The following is a 14,035-nucleotide window of genomic DNA, read 5'->3' as shown; positions in this document are numbered from 1 at the left end:
TGATAGAAACATGCTAGAGGCTATACTCCATCTTAATTAGCAGTCTGTCTTCGGCTAACACTTGAAAATGCAAACACTGGTCTTTTCCATTAATAATATATTACTAAACATCATAGTATTTTTACTAAACCTTGTACACTCTAGCAACACTGCTGGCATGCTAGTGCTCTTACTTCAGCTGAATGCAAGATCAAGTATTGTAATGCTTGATCTTCAAGGGCACATTTTATGCATGCAAGCGCAGAAGCATCTCTTGATCCAGGATATTACAGCGAACTGCTTGACCTTTCTCACTTTGTCCGAATTCTGTGTTACTACAGCATCATTTCCAACTGGCCCTGTGCAATTTTTAACACTTTCTGACCATCGTGCAGTATCAGCTGCCAAGCCATTGAACTGCTTGGTCTGAGTAGATCTGTAGAACTGTACACTAATATTCTTCATTCAATTGCCATATGGCTACGGGCAGTCCTGCATTTCGACTTGAGACGTTTACTTTAGTTAAACTTATGGGGTTGCTGCAGTGTAGTAAATAGAAGTCGTGAGCATCCCCTTTGCAAACTCACCAGTTGATAAAATAACACCTATAGTTGGTTCATTTAAAGCATACATTGACACCATTACGAAACTGGATGTTGAATCCGTCTAATCATATAAAGTAAAAAGAAATGTACACAATTTGATTGGTGAATGGAACAAAACAAAACTAAAAAAGTGAATATGTGAGTCATAGTTAAGTGTTACAGTGGAGAAAAAAACAAGATAAACACAATAATGCTAATTTGCAAGCATTTTTTTTCAAAACTGGGTTTTATTAAAATAGAGTATTAGCAAAATTGTAGGCTGCTGTATTTGAATATAAGCAGCAGAATCCTTTTGTGTGTGATTGGTGGGCAACGGTCCTGCTTTATTTACTTCTAAGCTCTCTCAGTTGCGAAGACTGAAAAGGGGACCGTAATAGGCTCCATACCAAAGCTATTATACTGAAATGGTGAGGCTATGTGATACTCTCCTGAGAACACTCAATATCAGTGGTTGGTTGATATGTATGTTGAGAAGATAATTCTCCCAGACATATCAAGTGCAGATAGAGTGAAACTGAATACCACTGCCGAGCAGCATAGAAAGTAATTTAAATTATAACAAACAGTGGATTGAGTATATCTCAACACTTAGCAGCAAAGATCCTTGTCCCAGCACCAAACGTTCTGAATTACCTGACCCAGTGCGATACCTATTGCAAGTTTAAAGTTGATATAGAATTTTCAGTGGGTCATCTGTCACTTATATAAAATGATTTGTTGTACCAAATACTACCACTTACTGTGGACCAGTAGTTCCATGATATAAAAAAGACAATCCATCTCTTTTAGATTGTGAAATTTAACTATTTGCCATATTCATTTTAAATAAACTGCTGACAAGAATTGAAGAAAAGATCATACCATTAGTACCAGCAGGATTTAGCACACAGTTGTGTATGTTAGATCAGTAGTTCCCAACCTTTTGACTCCTTCGGACCCCCACTGAATTACAAATGGAAGCCGGGGACCCCCAAGCCATTTGTACGATTTAAATTTCAAACATTAAAACAGTGCTTCACAATATTCAAACCATTGCATACCAAACAAATACTCGAATTACTAAAGATATAAGTATTTTCTATTGAAAAAAATCAGCAAAAACAGATTTTAATACGAAGGTTGGAGCCGCATCTCGGCAACTAACTTTTCAAATTCTGGTTTTATTTAGGAAAGCTGAATTCTCTGGTCAGATTCTACTTTTCCTAAGTGATTTCTGTTTTTGTATTTTAGGTACATAAGACCTGAGAAAGCTTTTGCACATAAATGTGGTGTGGAAAGGAAATAAATCTATAAGGGTCTCATCTCTCCATAGTCTCTCTGCCACGTGTATTTAATTTGTTTTATAGCACCTCTCATATTAATGTAGGGTGTCTGATAACTTTACAGGGGACTATAATGTGTAGGATTCACCTGCCATTCACGCTGGTAGGCATTTTCTAAGAGTGCTTGGCCTGTAGAAACACAGACTCAGGATTTACAGCATAACACAGTGGTTAGCCTTAACTTAATTAATAACAATGTATTTCTACGTAAGCAAACCCTTTTAGCAGCAAAAGGATAATGAAAGGCTGAGGAGAAAAATAACTTTGCAATTTGTGCCATGCAGTTTTTGATGGCAGTTCTTAGCTCACTGTGCTAGATTACAATTGTAACTTATGAACTGCACAGTAACAAAAGAATCTCTGACAAAAGCAGTAACCCACTGTTCTATGCACATAAAATACTGTTATGATACACGTCCTTTGCAGCAGGCATGTTAACCATCTGCGATACCTTAGATGAGTCAAAACTGCCACTAGACAAAACTCCCATCTCTCTCCAGCAGGTATGTTAATCACCACTTATCTTGACGCTTTTATGTTTGCCCCCAAAGCTGCTGGATGTGCAAGGAACTTTGCAGTGCTTTTAAAACTGCTGCACAAATGAAGAAATAAATATAAAAACATGCCATGTTTCTGTCAAGAGGCCTTAGCTGGAGAAGTGCCCTTTTGCTGGTCTAGGGCTGGAGATCCCAGGGAATGTGTCAGCAGGGACCCCTGGCGGTCCCTGGACCACAGGTTGGGAACTGCCGTGCTAGGTAACATCATGGCCTTGTTTGTTTTTAAGTAAAAATGTATGTTGTTGCCTAGTGAATTACCTAAACTCCCTTACCAAAGGAAGCTGGAATTGCTTTTAGGCTCACTTTCGAAATTTATGGTAAAGAATCCACAGCTATCTTTAATCCTGAGATTCAATGAGAATATTTGGGTTAGAATTAATCGTGGTAAATCAGGTGCACTTTATGGATTTTTTTAGCCATAGTACATGGTCTGAAATAAGGGTGCATATTAGCGCCAACCTTATTTAATTTGTATTTATCTAATTTGGCATCACAACTCAAAAGATTTGCATCATTTCCTGATAATTGAGGAAGCTTTCAGCCCGCATTGTTAATCCATGCTGATAATCTGTTTTTATTCAATCCTACCCATTTAAACCTCACAAAATTATTAAATAATTTGGTATTTTATAATGCAACTAACCGTTTGATGATAATTTTGCCCAAAACCAAAATTTTAAGGTAAGAAGAAGTGTGCCTTGCTTTGGTTATCTATATGGTAGCGAAATTGAACAGGAGTCTGTACTTATTTGGGGATGTTTTAAAATGTCAACCTTCCAATTTCGTCCTCAACATATCAGTCATCACCAAGGAAGTACAAATGATCATCTCTGGTCTAGAGATTCTTAATAAGCAATTTGGGGTTGTTAAAATATCCCTGCCTTGGCTTTGCCTGAACTCTAAATTCAGTGCAGCAGCTTTGTATACAATTGCATTTGTGTTTGTTTGGAGTTGACAGTAGTCTATACTACATTAAATGTAACGTTTTCAGGCATTTACTAATTTAAGTAGTAGCCCACTGCACTCTTTTAAGGCTGGAATTAGGTAAAACACCTTTAAACTTAGTGGCTACCAAAATCAGATGCTCTCTGTCAGTATAGACTTAAGATTGAATACTCAGCCAATTGCAGGCCTACTTTACTTTGAAGTAAATAGAACATCTAACTCCTATAAAGGCAGTACTTAAGCACATGTTTTGAGATTGTCAGACTTAAAAATATTAGTGCATGATTTCGTACCATCAGAAGGGCAGTTAATAAATTAGTTAAAACAAATAATCTCAAACTTAAGTTTGAGAACTGATCTTCAGTGTGTAGCTAAATTCAAACGGATTTTAAGTGTAAATATGTTTTACTCTGATTGTTAGTTCTAATTCACATTGCAAACAGCCCCAGGTATCGCTCTGGAGCCAGAACCTTTGCATAGCTCCCCTGCACTGGTAGGTGGCTCTTGATACAGCACAGGTTTAATGTCGCCGGGGCCATACAGCTGCAACAAATTGTGATCATGAATTTGTGATTTATTTGCTCTGCTTATCTTTGGTAACAAACAGTTTATACTTTTTGCTTGCAAAGCCCTATAACAGTTCATAAGATATGGTTTAAAGTTTTCTCAAGTTTAAGCTGAATAGGAAATTAATAGACTGAAATGAGATCAAAGTCAGCACCCCACTGGAAAAAAGGCTCACACCAGTCTATAAAACCTTTAATTCCACCCTGCGTGTCCGTCTCAAAGCACTTTTTCAAGAGATCACCAGTAGTGGATTATGAACAGATCTCAATAAGATAAATTCTTAAACGAGATAGAACCTCAGGACCCAGCAAGTTACAGACCATTATGTCAGTTAATTGTATACTGAAAATGCTTGCTAATATCCTTCGAGAGATATTGAAGCAGATTATAACTTTAATTGCGTAATTTCTTAGGAATAGCCTCTACAGTTAAAATTTAGATTGTCTGGTACACATCATCAATGCAATTTGTTCTTTGACCACTTCTACAACGGTTGTGTTGGGCTTGGAGAAGCTTTTTGGTAAGCTCTCCTTTCTCTTCCTTTAAACAATAATAGTTAAATGTAACGTCTACCCTTTTTGGGCATCCTAATGGAAACATACAGCTACCATGTATTACCACTGGTCTTCCAGTTCTCTTGAATGTAATTTTGTAGGAACAGTGTCATGCTTGCTGCCTACACAGATGCCATTGTACTCTGTCACTAATGTTGAAGTCTCACATTTAGGGATACTAAAAATGATATGACTTTTCACAGTTGACTGAAATAAATCTGAAACGAAGGCTTAAAAATACACTGTCACCAATATATGATTGAAGACTGCGTGCACATGTATTAGACTGTCCGACAGCTATGCTGGCATCACAGGAATGTAAAAGTTTCATTTGTGACAAAGCCAAAGATTATGTACCACCCTGGATTATTATTGACATTGGAAGGTACTGGGACAATGAGCGATGAGGCCATATTCTTTCATGTTGTAATGTAAGATGTCAAGGGAAGTATTGTTGTTGTGGTCAGCTGATTACTGCAGATTTTATGAATATTGCTGTACACTAAATATAGAGGTGGGCAAACAAGTATATTAACAGGGAAAACTGAGCCAGGCGTCAGTCTGAAATATAAGCTGAGCTAGCAAAGCATTTGACAAGTAAATCATGCAACAAACGCTGTATAAACACAGAACAAGGACTTTTACAATTTCAAAAAGGTTTTCTGAGTAACATAGAAGCGTTTCACTTTACATCAGTTTATATAACTACACTGGCAGTCATTTGCTAGAAGTGATAGTTTCTAGAGATGAATGTAGAAACATTTATGCCACCGCCTGCTTCACTGGTGATTCCATTAGCGAACCATGTAAGCAGATCAGTTATCTTCTGCCTCCTATTTATGGCTGATGTACAAAGAAGTTTTTGCACATATCCTGAACTGATGTTGTTCAAGGTACTGTCAAATGTGCTGATAAAGAAAATTGAATCATAATAAAATAGCCTGGGATCACACAACTTGTTCAGGTGAGGAAGTCTGTATTGATCACAGGTTTTGCACATCCACATTGTGCATTTCAGCCATTAGATGTTTGACATAGCTTGCTCTGAAATCTTTCTGCATTTTAAGTTACCCTTGGGTGTGAGTGGAGGCAGATGCTGTGCATCAAGACATTGGGCGGGGAGGGCAAGTTTGTTCAATGAGTTGAGAGTTTGGGCAGCAGGGCAGGAAGAAGCCATCTGAATATTGGCTCGTTTTTGGCTTGAGGGCCCAATGGAACCTTGACTTGAGCCAGACATTTGGCTTGAGCCTTCAGTGGCTCACCCATCTCTGATTACAGGCATCCAGATTTAAGGAGTCAGTATTGTGAGTTACTATGATTAGGTGGTGGTTGCTTGGATGGTAAAGAAGGTGATGTAATGTTAGTTAAATCTGTCTCAGTTTGGGAGCTATAAGTTGGCATAACAGTTGAAGGGAAGCAAGACCATAAGAACAAATGTTATAACAGTGGAATCTACAGAATCTATGCTGCTCATTAGTAGTTTATGAGAGAGAGCTTAGACCTTTGCACATTATCCCCATTACATAGGCAGTGCTAATAATGGGAAATCTATACTTGTTTGTTCATTGTATAGACTGAAGTCATTGGTCAACCATGGACAATAAAATACTTGTGACGATAACGTAAAAGAATATTTCCCATATCTCATTTTGTTATGTAAACAGTCAGGGTTTGTGACGGGCATATCTACCACTTACAGTCCATGCATTTTTATTTAAGTATTGCATCTTGTAAATTTGTGTGCTGTAGTAGTAAGTGCAAAAAAACATTTGATGCCTTTGAGTGGCTGTTTTAAAATGTTGAAGTTCATGACATTTGGCAGATATTAAATCACCGATATCTTTTTATATACAGCTCCAATGGTATGGGTGTGTACTAATGGCATTATGTGAGCGTGATGGCTCTTATAAGAGGAATTAATTGGAGTGTCTGCTCTTTCCTCATATTTACAGTAGAATCTTTGGAATGCCTGATTCGGGAGAAACATAGAGGGGTTTCTTTGTTGTCATGTAAAGTAATTGATATCCAGTTCTTGGATGACGTGTGGGGCATTCACTATCAGTTGAAACCATTAAGAGATGACATTATGCTCTAAACAAAGGCTGAAGTTTTCTAATTCACACAAAGTTATTGAAAGGTATTTGAACAATGCTTTCGCTCTTGCTCATGTTTGAATATTTAGAAATTATTATTAGGAATTTAGCTGTGTCATTCTCTGCTGATTGTGGTGTTGCAGTAGATCGACTGGAAAGTTTCCACATGGATCATGCTACCTTTGATGCTATGTAAAATCTTGATGGTTAAAGCAGTTGTGCTCCTTAAATTTCTAAATTAATTTTCAACCTTCTATCCTTCTCACTTAAAAATAAACAATATATTTTACTTGCTGTGGAAGCTCATCTAGAATGTATCTTAGCTTACGATAGTGGGCACACATTACCCTGCCATATGATAAAGGTAGACATGCTCTACTGGATTTTGATAAATATTTAATTTCTGCTCAAACACAAAGCTCCACAGAGAGATGGCACTGGAAAGAAAGGGTGACTAATGATGAATAATGGGCTTGAACATTTAATCAAATAACAGAAATTCCAGTGTGTTATAAATGTAAGCAGATACATTTTATAATCCGTGTTGCCTCATGTAGCTTATGTCTGTTCTATCCAGATGTTGTGGACGTGTCAGACCTGTTTTGCTTTTTATGTTATTATGACAAGGTAACACGTATAGGGTAAGTCATCTATTACCCTCAGAAGTCGATTCAGACCTTTTGACTCGGACAGGAGTAAGAAGTCATTCAATTAGATACTGTAGACCAATAAAATCAAATATAACATCAAATAATCAATTGGAGTCATTAATTTAAACACACCTATGTGGTCATGAATCACCACACCAGTTTAGTAAAGTTTAAACATTTATTGCCCTTTAGATTAACAATGCTAAGTTCATGTAATTCATACACAAGACCAAATGATAGAAATACAGAAACATCACAGGCTGTCCAAAACGCCTGAAGAATTTCAATATAATTAAGACATTTAACATTAGATACTCCAATAGAACAATGCAGTGTATCAAGTGAAGTATAAAAACAGCATACATTTAGTTTGTGCAGTTGAAAGAATCAACATCATTTAAAAAACAGTTACATTTAGACATTAGGTCAGGCTTCCCTAACTAGTACTCTAATTAGAAAAGCACACAGGTGCTTCATGCAAAAACAAAAATAAGACAATTTAATTTCGAAAATATCTATCTGTGGCGCTAACCAAAATAAGCGGTTGGATTCTTTAAAGAGAAAACCTGCAAAGAAAACACAGATGCACATTGGTTTTACCTCTCCTAAATGGATCAGCAAGTAGCAAAAACTTCATCAGCAGAGCTCAGGAACATCCTGTCTTCAGGGAACAGCATCAGAACATGGGAGGGAAACAGTTCAAAAAAGTTGTGCCTGGTATAGCTGAAGTGTTGGAATCATAGGCAAAGAACTATGCAGCATCTTAACAGAAACTCAGAAAATGAGGAACTAAACAGAGCTAAAGCTAAAAGGAATCTGACTTACATCACCTAAAACATTGCTATATTAAAATCCCAAAAGTTACTAACTAAGCTTCTATTGGACAGACTATGGGGTGGTTTAGTTTTTCAGCCAGTGATCATCTTCTGTGCATCAGATGTATCTCTTCACGTTTTCTTCACCAAAGATTGAATTAACGCTGTCACGCCTCTCACCTCTCCGGACATGCGCTTTTGTGATTAATTACATTTAAAACTATGTAGAAACATAAAATGTGCTTCCTATCAAAAATGAAACTCAAGCAGGAGTAAAATATTACATGAAAAACACGACATTGAACACTGAGGCTTATTGTTTAGTTTTTACGTTATCTCATCTCAGAAAGGACAACTGTAAAAAGCAAAGAACATAACTTTTCCACAGTGTGCAAGTTACACAGGATGCTTGAAGAAACATTATTTTTGCAAAGCTAGCATTCTTTTATAACATGGTACCTCTGGAAAATTACTGAAACGTGAGGCCTTTAAACAAGTACTAAACATGAAGAATAAAATATTTAATTTAAATTTAAATCAGTAACCTTTAGTACACCATTAATACTCATCTTGTCGGTATATTTAAACATGATGAGACAATATATATTTTTAATAGTCATTATTTAATATCATGTAGAACTACATTGTGGCTGACACCAGAATAAGCACATTTGAAAGTGCACAGTTTTCAGTTAGGCCTTTAAACACACGTTATTTCATAATACGTTTTAGTGACACATTTTTATTAATAATGTTTGCTCTCTAACAATGTTAAGGATGTATGTCCCACGTGTGATTCTACAGTTGCTGGCCGTGCACTAGGCTTAACTGTGGTTACTTGCTCATGTGGTTTCCGTTGAAGCAATCCACTATACTGCTCACTTAGAAGCTAACCCTGATATTGTCTCTACAGCGTTTTACACAAAAAAGGATCAGAGAAATTGCTTGATCTGCTCTTAGTCCTTGTGCTTAGTCAGGTGCCTATGACACGGCTGTAATACTCACCCCCTTTCGAAAGATAAAAGGTTGAAAGATGTTGCCCATTGTAGTGATGTGGAGGAAGACGTCTGTAAAATGATTTCGGTGACATCCAGATCACAAAATTTATGGAAAGATAAATAATGATACTTGGTTAGCTTTAATCTGTCAGTAGCTAAATAGTGCTCATAATACGTACATGTGCTAATATTGCAGTGTGTGCAACAGACAGACCTGTTATAGTTTAAAGAAGAATAAAATTATTCTCTTTGTCCTCATAATATTGCATAAGTGCTCAATTAATATAGATCTACCTGGTGCCCCTTACTTTTCTCTGAATTTGCGGATAATAAGTTTTTATCATATGAGTTGCATAAGGAAGTAATCAAAATGAGAAGAAGTAAGGCACACTAGTGAATGTATAGTGAGCCTCACTCTTAAGCCAGCAGTATTTCTGGACAGTATACTCTGAAGTCAGGCAAGCCTTAGTCCAATTGCAGTATTCAACCACATGGCCAAGACCAGGCATGTTAAGGTCTTACTTCTTGTCTGCTTTGTAGTTCCAGAGATTTGAATGAGGTCTTACGCCTTCGAATATAAATTTTCACATTGAGAGGTTAGTTGGTATGCTAGGCCTTGCAATTCTCACTTCCCAAGGCAATTGTAAACTAGAATCCCTGTAACAGACCTGCATTTCACCGGTTTAGGGCTGCACGCTGTAAGGTGCTCTTTTTAAGTATGTTGAATGTATATACTCCTCCCAGTTCCCCAGTATCTGAAGGTAACTGTAGGGCATCGAGACAAGCCAGAAGAAAACAAGTACACACTGGCTCTTGCTGCCCTGCACAAATTGTTAAACTGAACTCCATCATTTAAGACCGCATGTAATTTGCTGATCCCCTACACTTCCTTGGATGCACTGAATGGTGCCATGAAAGAGGTCCAGAGGGATCGAGCACTGTCGTCGTTCCCATAGTAGAAGATCAGATATTTACAATCAATCGGGCATAATGTCTTCTTGTATTTGTGTATGTGGTATTTGTGCAGTGCGATCCTAGGCGAAAGCGGCGGAGCGTGTGCGGAGCCAGAGTGACTGAGAGAACTCGGACAAAGTGATACACGTGCCTCCCTCGCACTCTGCCAGGTCACTAAATATAACTGGAGTTTGGTCATCAGACATATTTAATTTCACATTAAACCATTCCATCTCTAAATGTAATCCTTCATAGTGAGCTGATGAGTGTAGCAAAGAAGTGGTGATGTTGTTCGCCTGAATGTAGGCTGCACCCGTCAAAGTAGTATGACTGCTTGATGGCGGTTGTTTTCTCTCTTGGCAGTGTGTATTGCGAAACTGTGAGTAAGCTCGTGTTTCATCACATGCGCCACCTCTCATCTGTGTATGAAAAGCTACCCGAAGCATTCCCAAGTCATTGCCACCTGTCCCACCCGAAATGTGTGAATCATTGTGCCAACTTGGAAATGAAATAATGAGTTGCTTCCTAGGTGCGATTTCTCCGTTTGTGGCAGTGCAGTTACCCTGGCTGAGGCTACAACGTATGAAGAATGCTCTCTAATTTACCACGCTACGCGAAACTGTGAGAAAGTTTAGGCTCGAGTTTCTGTTATGTTTTTCAGATTCTCATAGCCCTCCCCCCAACTCTGTTCTTAAATTAGCTGCTGCAAATATGTTTTTGTAGCAAGAATGCGGGTTATGTATTAGTTCTTTAAAATAGGCTATTCTCCAGTCCTCTACAACCATCTGTTAGTGTTTAGGACATGTTTGAATTATCCGCTTCTAGAAGTTAGCTACCCTCATTGAGGTCTAATTTTGATTCAGCTATAATGGTGCTCCCCGGTAGAGAGAATGCAAGCCTCCTAAAGACATCCCATCTAACATACAAAGGGTTCACATGCATGTGTCCTAGAATAATTGTAAACCAGCATCGCTAGCTTTACATATGCTCTAGATGTGTTTAATTTGCCAGAGAGGCTAGGTGGGTAGAACAGGCATTGAAACAGGTATGTACCATCAGTGGCGTAAGGGGAACCTAATTGCATTATCGTACTTGCAAATTATGTTAAATTGCTGTGGGATAAAATAAAAAAAGGTATGGAAGTCTCGTGAGGTAATCGTTTTACTTTAGTGTTGGTGAATGAAGAAACGTTTCAGTGTAATCGTGTAATAAAGACACCATCTAGTCTTCTATAATGCTATACCCAGATCTGGCTAATAGAATTTTCATTAGGAGTTTGTCTCTACTTATGTGTTTGGTGCTGAAGCGCACGAGGAAGAAATTGACTTTCACAATTTTTTACATTTTATTTTTGGGTCAGAGGGTCATAACAGTGTAAATACAATGTAGACAATAAGAAACCTGATTAGTGTACGTGCTTCAAGAAACTAACAGTACGATCGTCAACATAAAGTGATAATAAACAAAATACCAATAGGACAATAGAAAAAGAATAAGCGCGAAAGGAGATGGAACTACTCATGATAGGATTATGCCACATCACTAGTCTGACCTGAGTTTAATTTAGAGACGGATGAACCAAGGTCCGCTCTTGATCAGGCTACAATATAGCTCTGCTGATCCCATTTAGAATGTGCCAAAATATGCTGTTGCTTGTTAATGGAGCGAGCGCCCTTTGCTTTAGCCAGGGCAAGCTCCAGCTCATATATTTATCTAATTGTGACTCCCCACTCCACGAATGTTGGAGGCAAAGAGGAGACCCCTGCTCTTGCAGTACACAACACTCGCAGTAACAATTATTATAGCAAGCAGCCACCTCAAACCAATATCATATTCCATCTTGTAACCAAACAATCTCCTTGATAGTCAGTTGTATATTGCTTCCAAGAGACAAGGTTGGCATTGTCATTCTTACCCAAAATTCTTGCAGCCTTGGATAGGTAGCAAACGTGTTAAATCTGCTGCATGAAAGCCACATTTAGGACACACTGTTTTTTCACCCACCTTGTTCTTGCCCCACCGAGCAATTCTACCCGGGGTATAATACAACATACAGATTGTCTTAAATTGTTGAAATTTTAAATTGACAGAATGGACTGAATCATCAGTTATCTCAGAAGCCAAGGTCGAGGGTAGATGGTGAATTGATCCCATAGCAGAGAGCTCCCCCTACCCACTGCTTCAATGAGCACCGATCCCCGACTGCTGCCTCACCCATGCAAAGTTCTGCTTGCTGTGCTGAAGCGCCTTTTGACTTTGCCTGTCCTGGCAATCCACCCCCCTGCCATCCGATTACCTGGGGCAGCATATGTGGCATTTGTGGCTACTACTTGGAACAGGACTGCGGAGCCTAGTGCCTCTGACATAGCTGTGGCAGCGAGTGGTTCCAGGTGGCTGCCCTGTCGGTTCAAGCTTCAGGATTAATAGCATGTTTCTACTGTGCATGTCTGCTGCGGAGGCCACAAGTTGGCAAAAGCCTATATCTTCTCTGAGGCGCAAGAGCCCATAGCAATGGTAAGGGAAGGTGGGAGGGTTGGGGGGGTCACAGCAAGCGGTTGCGCCTGATCCTGAAGCTTTTGCAGGCTGGCACAGCGTCAAGCATTCTCCAGTCTCAGGCGCAGATGTCCTCACAGCAGAGCGTTGTCTCTGGGGTGGAAACTACTTTGGTGGATGTACTTATGGCGGCAACCCAGGTGGTGAAGCGTTGCTCTGAGCTTCTCTTCTTACAGATAGTCTGCAAGAATCTATCGCCTGATATGGATTCCGAAATGGATTCCACAAGTCTACTACATTTTATCAACTCTTCTCCAACCTTGTCAACTATTTCTACAGATTTAACATTGTAGCAGACCTAGAGAGCAGGGGAACCACTGCCTACAGCATCAATGGCGTCCACAGAGCTGGGATTGGCTGCAGTCACTGCTTCTGACACTGTGTGCTCTGAGCATTTTGGCCTTCTTGACCAGGGTCAGTACAGGTGAGGGTTGCACTGTAGCAGGTGGTATGGGCGTGGAGGTGCAGGATATATATCGGGCACTCTGATGGCCCCTTCAGCCCATCAACCTGCAGTAAACCAGCTCCTCTGCTTTATCCATAACCCCTGTTAATCTGGGGGAAGACTGTAAAAGGGTTGACCCCTTGGAGTGCACCCAGGAGGCACCTGGAAGAGGCCCATCAAAGAAAGGCAGGCGGCCCTCGCACACTGGCCGGGGGAATGGTACAAAATCTAATGAAGCTCAGAAAGGTTCTTATACCAAGGTGCCACGGACTTCGTGGCCCATGGACCTATTGTGGTTCAGCTAGCAGCAGTGTGAAAGGTCTACTGCAGGATTGGGTGACCTCTAAAGGCAAAGGAAACTCGCTTTCGTCTCTGCTGACCTTTCCCAGTACTTAAGGTCAGCCACTGACATATAAGCATCAATCAATGCAGCCTCCTATTGCGGCACCCATTGGCTCAAATGCTACCTCTCTTCCTGGGCCGACTCTTGGCTCCTCCCTCATTGCTAGGGACACATGAAGATCCTAGCACAACTATTGGGACACAGGAGCCTACGTTAGCATCAATTCTTCAGCTGGTACAGGCTCAGCAGTGGGAGGCCCAACAACACTATGCACAAGTCCAGGCAGACAAGTTGTCAATCCAGCAATCTTTAACCTGGGTTACAGAAAGAATGCCCACCCTTGCTACCTAGGTCATTGAACTACAGCAGACAGTGTAGGTTGCAGAAGAAGTGGGCTCAGCTGTGGCAAAAAAGGCAAAAAAACATGATCATCAACTGGACACGATCCAGATCAAACTGGAAGACCTACGGACTCACCAGTGGAAGAATAATCTTCAAGTGTTTGGGACACCCAAAGGTCTTAAAGGGGCAGACCCCTGGCAGTTTATTGTGCAGTTTTTTGGTAAGATGTTTCCCGATCTTATGGATTGGGACGTGGACTCTCAAATACAGCAGGCTCACCGCCTTCCAGTAAGTGAGAAACGCAACAGGGGTC

The 14,035-nt window shown here is 39.7% G+C and overlaps 1 protein-coding gene across 2 annotated transcripts in view; it reads left to right on the top strand.

Moving 5' to 3' along the window:
* TMEM131 (transmembrane protein 131) overlaps positions 1–14,035 on the top strand; it is an 892,454-nt gene that overhangs the window by 162,187 nt on the left and 716,232 nt on the right. The window lies entirely within an intron of this gene.

This window comes from Pleurodeles waltl, chromosome 8 (genome assembly GCF_031143425.1).
Source record: "Pleurodeles waltl isolate 20211129_DDA chromosome 8, aPleWal1.hap1.20221129, whole genome shotgun sequence".
Classification (NCBI taxonomy): Eukaryota; Metazoa; Chordata; class Amphibia; order Caudata; family Salamandridae; genus Pleurodeles; species Pleurodeles waltl.
This window is presented reverse-complemented; position numbering and strand designations above follow the sequence as displayed.